Raw genomic sequence first — 12,583 nt, forward strand, 5'->3', positions numbered from 1 at the left:
ACCTGAATTCCTAATATATGCCTGAAATGCAAAAACACTACAAAACACATCAAAAACACAAATTACTTGAGTATAAAACACCAATTCAAGCCTTTATAGGATGTTCTAAGTGGACATAAATGCCACTTAACATCATCCATTAAAACTCAGGTTAATCATCCGTCGAGACTTAAGTTGATCATCCGTTGAAACTTTGTGAATCATCCGTTGAGACTGTCTTCTTGGCATTTGACTCATTTTCATTTTTATAAGATTACAAGGTATCTAATATTTACAATTAACCAACCTATCTTGCATATCAATCTGTTAGTCAACATGACTTAAACATTCTACAACATCTAGTTCACTAAGTTATTTAAGTATGCAGAAATGTGCTACTAATCTTATTATTACATAAGCTACTCTTTTAACGGATGTTGAAATGATCATCCGTTGAAAGCTACAAAATCACTTAACTAAAATCTACTAAGTGTTTAGTTCAAGTTATCATCAAGTACACAACATATTTCTAACAATCTCCCCCAATTTATGTCTACTAGAATTGTAGCCATAAATTAAGAGAAACTTGATGATAACAAAACACTCTATGAATACAGAGTGAAAAAAAGTAGATAAAGTTTACAAGTGCTGCAGTTTATTGAAAATCCTCACAAAGAAAGATTTGTAGAGTGTCTTACAGATCATTTTCAAGGTGCTCCTTTAGACTGAGCAAATTTAGATCATTTCCTTGACTGCCTTGATTTCTTTCCCAGCTTCACATCATTCTCTTCAATCTGTTATTGGAGTTATTCTGATTCATCCTCATTTGTCTGATCCAGCTTTTCTTGCATCTCCTTGAGAGTTTCATTGCTTGTAATCTTTAGATGATCTTCCAATCTGAAGAATCTTCTGATGTATTTTTCATCCTCGAACCTTCAATGCACCCTATCTCCAGTAAAAGGGATTGTCAATACTCTTAGAAGTGCATTTGGTCCTCTCCAGCTATTCCTTATCTCCTCAATCTTGTTTAGTACCATCTTCTTGGCAACTATATTAAATCCAAAGTTTTTCTTTATTGTAGAGAAGATGGTCACCAAAGTGGAATAACCTTCATTGAGAATTATGTGAAGTGGCCATGTAATCTCTTTACCACCCTTGTACCTGGAGACTAGTCTCTCTGGAAGGTGCTTGTAGGCATCAATAGCTCTAACTTCTTCTAGTTCATCCAGATAGAGATTTATGTCTGAAAATTCTTTAATGTCACATATGTAGAGTTGATCTCCCTTGTTGACATTAGGATTGGGTTTGGCCACTTGCTTGGATTGAAGTTTAACAGGCTTGACTGTTTTGACTACTCTTTTCTTTATTTTTCTTGGTTTGGAAAAGATTGGAAAATTTAGATCAGGAAGAGGCAAGATGTCCCAATCTATGGGTTCATCCTTAGGAACAACCTGTTCACCATGAAAGGTGATGCTAGGATCAACCTTGAATTCAGCCTCCTTCACAGTAGGTATGGATGATTGGCTTGAAGTTGTAGATTGGGTTGGCATGTAGTCTTCCTTATCTTTATTGAAATCTATCTTCCTCTTTGCATGGATTTTGTATCTAAACTTCCTCTTAGTCTGCTTTGGTTCTTCTTTCTTTCCTTCATTCAGATCTTCAGTTATCATAATAGGCAATGTAACTTCTGTGGTTGCAGGCTTCTTGGCTAGGTTCTTAGCTTCTAAAGTAGCTTACTTTTGTTGTTGTTTAAGCCTCACCTTTTCTTCTTTCTTAGCCTCTGCAAACTGTGGATGTCCAGCCACTACGCATATTAGTTTACCATTCCTTTAGATCTTAGCAATTCTGTTCTTTGACATTGTGTCTCTGGGATCTTTGGATAAGGCAATAGACCTTGCAAGCAGCTTCTTTTCATCTAGCCTAGGGGTTTCATATGATAGGTCCAATGGATTTTTGTCTGAATTCTTTGGATAATTCCTTTTTGGTTGAAAGATCACACCGGCCTTTGGAGACTTGATTGATGAGGGTTGACCCCTTTCCATGTTCCCCAGGCTCATTTCATTAGCTAAAATTTGTCTCAATTGGCAGAAGTGAGAAAAGACCTTGTCTTGCTTCTTAATTGGACCAAATTTCTTCTTGATGTTTTCATTAAACTTCCTCCATTTTGCATCCAGCTCTTGCTCAACTGCTGCAACATCAAGCTTTTTAAATTTTTCATTTGATTCCAACTTAGCAGTTACTATCTTGATCTGATCAATGTTGTCCAAGGCTGGTGGCTTTGTGAAATTAACTGCTGGAACAATCACTTTGCTTACTTGAATATTGAGCACTTTCTCCCCCTCACTTGTTGACTCCCCCTGGATGACTGGAATGATAGAGTCTTTCTCCCCCTTTTTGTTAGCATCAAGTTGAGTAAAGGTTGAGGTTTGTGCTGCCACCAGTTTCTGAAGTAGCAGAGTTTATTGAGCATGGTGTAGATGGATTTGAGTAATTGAGGTTTTCATGGTCCTGAACCTGGTGTCCAGGGAGTCCACTTTGGTGGCTAGATAAGAATTTTTCCTTAGCTGTCTAGTGACATCCAACAGTGTTGGGGCAGGTAGCATAGACTCTAATCTCTCAGTGATGTCTTTCTTGACCTATCCAATATCAGTCTTGATTTCAGACACATCTTGATTTTGTTTGAGAGACTGGATCTTGTGTAACTGAAGAGATTCAAGGTGTTCTTGGAGAAGATACTTGGTGTTGGCATCTAAAGTGGCTTGAATAGCTTTCTGAGTTTATTGAATTAAGTTGAAGAGAGTGGATTTGAAGTGATATGTATCACAGTCCTTGCTAAACATCCAGGATGGAGTGTTTGTGTTTGAGCTAGGCCCTGTTTCTCCCCCTGTGTGCATGAAGTCATCTTCATCATCTTCATCCCCAAACTCCTCAGAACCACCAGATGGATAGGCAAAGTCATCACCATCTGTGGAAGGCATGGCAGTGATTGTATCCTTTGCCCTTTGCATAGATTCAGTAGTGTGCACCAAGTTCAATATCTTCCCAACAGCCACATTGTCATGTTCAGCTAAAATTTGATAAGCTGGAACAGGGTGAGTAAATGCCTCAGCTTCATAAGAAACAGAGTCTAAGACAGCTTGATATTCTTGCTGAAATAGCTGTTTCTTTTCAGCCTCATTGACATCCATTAACTCACTAACAATGGACTCTTCCCATTCTTATGTACCTGCTTTTCTCTCATTTTTATCTGTTTTTGCATCAAGGGCTCCCCTTGGCTTCCCACCCTCACCTTCACCTACTAAGGTGGGACTCCACTCACTCACTTTTGCCAAGCTGGAAGAAATAGCTTGCAAAGTTTCACTCATTTTCTCTCCTTTTTCCTGAGAGCAACTCAGCCTCTCACTCTGTTCACTCCCTTCCCTCAATCATAAGAGTGACTGTACAACCACTAGATCATCTGCACTTGTAAGTGTAGGTGAAATTTGGAGTTGTGCGGTGATATTCAACGGATAAGAAACATCCGTCGAAATAGTAGTTGAAAGTTTCAACGGATGACTGCTGTGAAGCACATCCGTCGAGATACAGTCACTAGTAGACAGATGAACAATATCCATCGAGATAGTAGGAATGACAAAGTTTGGAGTAGAGACTAATGTAGAATCTGTGGAGATTGATTTGAGATATTGCAAAGTATTCTCGGTAGAATTAGAAAGGAATGGCAAGTGAGCCAACAAATCATCTAAAAGATGATGCTCACTTGCTTGAGATTTTGGCTTCTCCATGAGAGTTAAAGATGGAGAATCAGGAATTGATGTGTGAATCATGTCCACATCCAGAGAATTTATGGGTGAGTTTTGAGTGTGAGGTGCTTCTATAACTAAAGATTTTGGCTGTGACTCCACATTTATTGGAGCCACATCAATCTGACTTTGAGAAGGTGCATGAACTAAGTCTTTGACTGTAGTAGGCATTGTGTGTGCACCCAGTGTATCCCCAATGGTTTTTGATTTCTTCTTTATGACATAAGTCTGGGGTGAGCTTATGTCCCTAACCCTCTTGGCCTGTTCTATTGGCTGAGAGTTTTGTTCAATAGTCACATCCTTTTGGGAGGATACCACTAGCAATGAGCTTATATCCTTGTTAAGCACTACAGTTTGTTAGGAAACTGTAGTGTGGCTAGGCTGGGATGAACTCACCTCTCCATCCTTATTCTTAGGGCTTCTTTGATGTTCACCCTGTCCCTCACCATTCTCACTTCCATTCACACTCCCCTCTTGGCTTTTAGTGGATTTTACAACTAGTCTCTTTTGAAAGAAACTAGAGGGGGCTTTCTTTGACTTGAATTTGGAAACTGTTGGTTTGATGGCTTGGGTAGGCACCTGTTTGGTCACTGTCACAGGTTCCATAACCACATTTAATAGTAAAGAAGTAATAGGTTGGGAAGTAGTAGGGAAAAAATGTTTACCTCACTTACCTGAGGCTGTTCCATGAATGGCATGTACACAAGGGGAATATCCTTGTGGTGATTTGTCCTGTTTAGATCAGCAATAACTCTTCTCTCTTGGACCCAACAATCTAACTTGTTTGTTGGTTTCTCAATTGAGAGATTCTCAGAAACAAAATTAGCTATCATCATGAAGAATCCAGCATAATAAATATTCTTAGACCTCTTCTTAATATCCCCTAATTTACTCCCTAACTCATACATAACAGAAGTGCTAAAATTGAAGTACTTATCACTAAGAAGCATATAAAGCATGTGAACAAGTGAGTAAGATACAACATCAAAATTACTAATTTTTCCAGAAAACACTTTAATGAATGAATCACACAGAAAACTCCATTCCTTTCTAAGACCCATTCTCCTAACATCACCTAATTTAGTGGCATCAAGAGCATAGCCCATGGAAACTAGCATATTACTCACATCAGTGTCTGTGTGTGAAGCAAGTGTGTTATTTTCAGGCAATTTAAAGCATTTTTCAATAGCATCACAGTTAACACAGTGTTCATTACCTTTGAGAGTGAAGGTAATAGTTTTGTCCTTAGAGTTGAACACTTTTATAGTCCAAATTTCCTCGATAACTTCACAGTAGATGGTTGGAGACTCAAGCATGGAATAACTCAATTTGCAGTTCAGTATGAAGTTCATCATCTTGTGATAATCTTCAGATGCCATAATTTGCTTGTTTACCAGATCCACAAAGTTGTTCTTTTCATAGATAAACCCAGTTGAGAACATGATTTTGACTACGGGTGCCATTTATGTGATTGAAGTTAGTTGCAGAAAGAAAGTATTTGCTTTGGGAAGAAGAGAGTTATAAAAGTGAAAAATAGAAATGAAATTAGCTTTTATACTTACTCAGTAATAAACTGTCAAAAATTAAAAATTAAATAAAGTAACCAATCAAATTAGCCCAAAATAGCCATTTCAAAAATAAAGAAAACTGTCAAAATTCTAAGATTATCCGTTGAAATATACATACAAGCTGTAAGTAAATTCGACGGATGATGCTTAAAATTAATGGCTAAGACTGAGTGCAATTCGACGGATAATGATAAAATTACCCAGAGTGATAATTGATATTTCTACGGATAATAAAATTCAACAGATGTTCATTTTCAACGAATAATGAACATCCGTCGAGATGTAAATTCTGACTTAGCCACAATTTACATTTTTGACAAGAAATATCAAATATTATTCTGGCTGCAATTCAAACTGCTTAGACATCAAAACATATTAAGAGTAATTAAGCATACCTGACTCACTTACCAACCTAGTGAAGGTGGATTCATCAAGTGGCTTGGTAAAGATGTCTGCAAGTTGCTTCTCGCTTGGAACAAAATGAAGTTCCACAGTACCATTCATAATATGCTCTTTAATGAAGTGGTACTTGATGTCAATGTGTTTGGTCCTTGGATGCGGTACTGGATTTTCAGTAATTGCAATGGAACTTGTGTTGTCACAGAAAATAGGAATCCTATTCACCTGTAGACCATAGTCCAACCGTTGATTTTTCATCCATAAAATCTTAGCACAACAACTACCAACATCGATATATTCAGGTTCATCTGTAGAAGTAGAGACTGAATTTTGCTTTTTACTGAACCAAGATACTAGCTTATTTCCCAGAAATTAACAGGTTCCTGTTGTACTTTTTCTAACAATTTTACAACTTGCATAATCTACATCTGAATAGCCAGTTAGATCAAAACCAGAATCTCTAGGATACCAAATGCCAAGTTTTGGTGTTCCTTTGAGATATCTGAAAATTCTCTTAATAGCTATTAAATGAGATTCTCTAGGATCAGCCTGAAATCTAGCACAAAGACATGTGACAAACATTATATCTGGCCTACTGGCTGTTAAATATAAAAGTGAGCCAACCATGCCTCTATAACTTGAAATATTCACATACTTTTCAGTAGTGTTTAATTTAAGTTTGGTTGTAGTGGCCATGGGAGTTTTTGCAGATGTGCAATCCATTAAGTCAAACTTCTTCAAAAGATCATAAATGTATTTGGTTTTACTAATGAATATTCCATCATTAACTTGCTTAACTTGTAAACCAAGAAAGTAAGTTAGTTCTCCCATCATGCTCATTTCATATTTACTTTACATTAGTTTGGCAAACTTTTTATAAAGTTTTTCATCTGTAGAACCAAATATAATGTCATCTACATAAATTTGAACAAGTATACTAGAGCCATTAACATTTCTAAAGAATAAAGTTTTATCAACAGTATCTCTTGTGAAGTGAATTTATAAGAGAAACTTTGACAAAGTATCATACCAGGCTCTAGATGCTTGCTTCAATCCATAAAGTGCTTTCAAAAGATAGTAGACATATTCTGAAAAATTTGGTTCTTCAATACCAGGAGGCTGACTGACATTTACTTCCTCCTCCAAATCTCCATTTAGAAAAGCATTTTTGACATCCATTTGATAGACTTTGAAATTGGCATGGGCTGCATAGGCTAAGAAGATTCTGATAGCTTCAAGTCTTGCAACAGGAGCAAAGGTTTCATCAAAATCAATTCCTTCTTGTTGACAATAGCCCTTATCAACCAATCTAGCTTTGTTTTTGACTATAATGCCATTTTCATCCATCTTGTTTCTGAATACCCACTTAGTGTTAATAGGATTTTTTCCTTTAGGCTTGGGTACCAGCTTCCAAACTTTATTCCTTTCAAATTGGTTTAGCTCCTCCTGTATAGCTAAAATCCAATCAGGATCCAACAGAGCTTCCTCTACCTTTTTAGGCTCTTCCTGAGATAGAAAGCTGCTATATAGACATTCCTCTTGAGTTGCTTTTCTTGTCTGCACTATAGAAGATATATCATCAATAATTAGTTCAAATGGGTGATCTCTAGTCCATTTCCTCTGTTGTGGTAGATTAGCTCTAGATGAAGAGGCCTCATTGTTGTCTTAATGTGTGATAGAGTTTTGATTAGAAGAAACTCCCCCTGAGTTTGTAGATCTTTGACTTGTAGTTGGGGTCATTTCTAATTATGATCTGTATTGGCCCTCAATTTACAAGTATAAATGGAATGGCATAAACTACCACAATGAAAACAAGGATTTTGTGGCTTATATCTAACAGACTGACTCTTAACTCCTGACTTTGAAGGTAAGGAGTTTATGTTCTTATTCTTCCTGCAAAAAGAAGCCAGATGGTTAGAACTTCCACAGTTATGACATATTTTTCTAGGAGCATCAGGAACAGGCTTATAATCATTATTTTTATTCACACCTTCCTTTCCATTCCTATTTTTCCTAGGTGATTTTACCTTGTTTGCATTCTTAATTTCTTTCAGCTTATGCTTAAGCTGCTTCTTTGTCATTAAGCCTACGTTTACTTCAGTTGTCTTTTCCTGTTTTAGTTTGTCAGAAATTAACTCCTTTTTAACTTCTGATTTCTCATTATCAGACTTTACAGCTACAAACTTAACAGGCTTTAACTTAGATTTTTGATTAACAACTATAGGCTTAATTTCTACAATTCCTTTATCATTCTTATCATCTCCATAACCTAAGCCCTCTTTCTAGTTTTCACTACTTAACAGATTCTGAGTTGTTCTGCCAGAGTTAGTCCAAGTCCTGATAATCTCTCTTTCCTTTTCTATATCAGCTTTTAGAGATTCATTTATTTTAAGCACTTCATTCCTAATATATAAAGCATCATCTCTATCTTTCTGAGTTTGATGAAACATGACTAACTCTTTTTCTAAATAATCATTCCTCTTTTTGCAAGCAAGATTTTCAGAAGTTAATTTTTCACATGTTAAAGTTTGATCTCTATAGCTAATGAACATGGTTTTAAGATATCTTCTCAACTCGTTAATATCATCAGTATGAAAGGCATAAGTAGTTTGAGGTACCTTTAACTCAGCAGCTTCAGAACTGCTTTCAGCACTTGCCATATCAGCATTTGCCATCAAGGCATAATTCTTCTCACTTTCAGAATCTGAGGTGTATGTCCAGCTTTTGTTCTTTGTGACAAGAGCTTTGCCTTTGTCACTCTTCACTTTCTTGCAATCAGGAGATATAAGGTCTTTCTCACCACAGTTGTAGCATTTGACATTTGTATAATATCCTCTGTCAGACTTTCCTCCTTTGCCCTCAGATTTTCTGAAATTCTTCTTATCAGAACTTGCACCTTTCCTGGAAAACTTCTTTCCCTTCCTGAACTTCGTGTATGCAATCTTTGTGATTCCTTTCACCATAAGGGCACACAGCTTCATCATCTCTTCATCAACATCCGTCTCAGGAAAGCTTTCAGATTCTGAGTCATCATCACTATCAGAACTTGATGACTCAGTATCAGACTTTGTGAAGAGAGCTTTACCCCTGCCTTTCCTTGAGGTAGCTGCCTTGGGGGATTCTTCTTCAGCCTTAAGAGCAACTGTCATTGACTTTCCTCCTTTACTCTTGCTTCTTTGTTCCATCTCAAGCTCATGAGTCTTGAGCATCCCATAAATTTCATCAAGAGTCGTTTCATCAAGATTTGAGTCAAAGTGTTCATACTCTTGAGTGAGTATTGTCTTCCTGTTCTTCTTAATCGTATCAGTTCCCTGACATCTTGTTTCCAAGGCATCCCATATCTCCTTTACAGTCTTGCAGTTTATTACCCTGTTTGACAATACATTATCAATGGCACTATGCAGTAAGTGTCGTACCTTAGCATTCTTAGCGATTGATGCGATATCTTCAGCAGTGTAGTCACTCTTCTCCTTTGCAACTGACTTTGCTGCTTCACCTGCAACTGCAACAGCGAGCTTTTGTGGTTTGTGAGGCACTTCCTTGATTCTATCAAGATATTCTGGATCTGTAGCTTCCAGAAACATAGTCATCCTCACCTTCCATATAGGATATTCAGATGGTCTCAATATGGGAACTCTAATAGCCTCTTATCGGCTATAGATTTGTGTCTTTGGAGTTTCTTCAGTTTTGGTGGGCTTAGTTGGAGTTTCTACTTCAGACATGATTGTTTTTGGATCTTAAACTGTTTGTGTGTTAACAGATAGGCTCTGATACCACTTGTTAGGTCACACACACTGTAGAGGGGGGTTAATACAGTGTATAGCACAATCAAATCGAACTCTAATAACTCAAGTAACAGAAAACAAACTTTATTCAAAACAATAATCTCTGTTACAGTATGGAACTGTCCTCTCTCAGTGATGAACAAATATCACGAGAGCTGCTAGGGTTACAATGAATAATCTTCTCGATAATGATAACCCTTATAGTGTAAACCTTATGTCTGTGTTTATATACTACACAGTTACAAGATAATCGCTAATTGATATGGAATATAATTCTGCTTCCTAAAATATATCAATCAGATATCTTTTCTTCCAAGTATTCTATTCTTCATAGAATTCCTTCTTCATGCATATCTCTTCTTACGTTTGTCTTGATCTTCTTTTCCTTTCAATCAGCTGCCTTCCTTATCTGTACGTTTCCTTTAAGTCCTGATATTATCTTCTGATAAATATCTCCTGAACCTTAAGTACTGACGACTTATGTTCTGACTTCAGTATAAGTGCTGATTTCAGTTAAGTACTGATTTGTCCTGTTTAAGTAAGATCTGAAAAACTAAATATAAATCATATTAGACATGACATTATCAAATATATCTAACAGAAATTAATAAATATTACACCGATTTAGGGCCCTAAACCCTAGAGCCTAAACCCTAATTTAAGCTAGGGTTTAGGGTTGCCCTACGAACCAAAAATATAAATTTTAAATTTAAAAGTGTAACTTAATTTTAATAATTTTTAACATTTTAGGGTTCATCAATCCTCTTTTAGGTTTTAGAAATAATTTAAATATTTTTTTAATATTTTAGGAATTAACAATTTTTTATTTGAGGTAAAAAATATTTTTTATTAAAAAAATTATATGTGTAAAACGCTAGATAAAATGGTATTTTGGGGTAAAAACACTACATGATGTAGCGTTTGGAACCAAAATACAACTCAATCTCACGTTTTGCGCGCGCGCGCACACAGGGAGATGGTCAAATAAAAACCAACCTTATTCTAAAAACTAGAAACCAATGACATCCACTAATTTTATAGGCTTGAATTGAATCTCCACCACACAAGTTTTATCCAATATTTTCCCTCTCCTCCCTCCAATTCCAAGTGTCACTCTGTACATCTATACTACGTAAGTACTTTTATATTTGTTTTTAATTTAATATTTTCCATTAATCGACAAACTTTTTTTGAAATTCGACTTCACTATATTTTTTTCCATCTCCAAACGATCAATTTGCATACCATACTTGCTATATTCCGACGATAAATCACTATTTATACTTAACATAATCACTAAATCGGAATTACTATAATCTCAGAACTTTCTTAACTTTAGTGATTCTCGTAAGCATAATTAGTGATTTATCGCCTTTCTCCTATACCACACCTTTCTCCTGTTATCCCATCTCTTTCCCCCATCATACACCATTAATCTCCTACTATACGTTTTTACCTTTTACACACAAACTACTGGTTTAGTAAATAACATGTGTAATATAGTAATTTTTTTATCTTTTTCACTGCCATCTTCTTCCACTTGTTCATTTTTGGTTTCTTGTTTTGTTCCTACTCTTGAAATTGATCTTGACTTTCTTGTATTTTAGTTTCTTCAAATTCCATTTTCTCTTCAACATTCTTTTGAATAATGTGTTTTGTCAGTTTATAAAATCTAATAATTCAAGATCTAGAAATTACTATCTAAAATTTAAATTGGAACTTAATTTAATAGGTGTTAATTTTTTAGGGTGCACCAATTCCTTAAATAAGTTTTAAAAATATTTAGCTCTTTCTAAGAATAAGAAATTAGTTGATAAACATTCCATCTATTTAGGATTTAGGGTGTAGGGTTTAGGGCCCTAGAGTCTAAACCCTAATTTAGTCTAGGGTTTAAGGCCCTAAACCCTAGAAACCAGACCTTGTAAACAGTGATTTCTATGTACAATATAGTGATTACTATGTACAGTTTAGTGATTGCCGTCATACGATTTAGTGATTGAAGAGTATATCAGTATGAATACCATACTCACAGCAACGCTTTGTCTCCCCCTTTTTAATTTCTTTTTCTGCTCTCGGACCTTTTCCTGTATTATTTATTTATTTATTTGGGTTTAATAAAACCATAGCCCACATAAGTGGACCAAGCCCAACAAAGTTCAATATCTCTATCTGTTCCTTTTATATTGTTAGTTAAATTAGCTAAATTTTAATGATTCTTGTAAGTATAATTAGTGATTTATCGCCGAAATATAGCACATATAATATTTATATTGATCGTTAAACACAATCATTATAACACCACCACCTATCTCACTGTCATCACCACAGCCATAATATCAAACAAAATTCACTAATTTTAACTATTAATACAATAATTAACATATGTAAAGAGGTAGAAAAAGAAAAAGCTAAGAAAATAAGAATGGAGGAATATATATTGTAAATGAAAAATAACGAACATGGATGATGGTAGTAACGAGGGGTGATGTTGGTGGCAGAGGTGACGATGGTGGTGGCAGAGGTGACGATGGTGGTAGGATGGAATAATGAGATAAGTTTGAAGTGAGAGATTTTGGAGGAAGAGTCGGGGATAAGGTACAATAAATTAAAAGTAGGTGGATGGATAGTACTAAAGTGAGGTGGGCTGAACCTTAGTGCAGTTTTTATTTGAATAGCCCTTTTATATATAAAAATTAAAGAGGCATAATGCTGCACTGATTTTTTTCCTAAATGCTTGAGCTGACATTTTTTACCATTATTTTCAGAAATCACATTTTGTATTATTTTTAACCCAAAAATTGATATTTAGAGCGGCCGCCCCAATAACAATTGCAGCAAAAATTGCACCAAAATAGTTTCGATTATTACAATTTAGAGCATAGAGCTAGTTATAATAATCGGACAAAGAAATAAGATTAATGGACCAAAATGTCATTTTTTAGTATTAAATGGTCCAAAATGTCACTTTTGAAAATAATGGCCCAAAATGTCACTTCATAACGGTACTTCGTCTTCCGTTTTGTATTTTTAATACAAAACGAAACTTAGTGTT

Source organism: Apium graveolens, chromosome 10 (genome assembly GCF_009905375.1).
Source record: "Apium graveolens cultivar Ventura chromosome 10, ASM990537v1, whole genome shotgun sequence".
NCBI lineage: Eukaryota > Viridiplantae > Streptophyta > Magnoliopsida > Apiales > Apiaceae > Apium > Apium graveolens.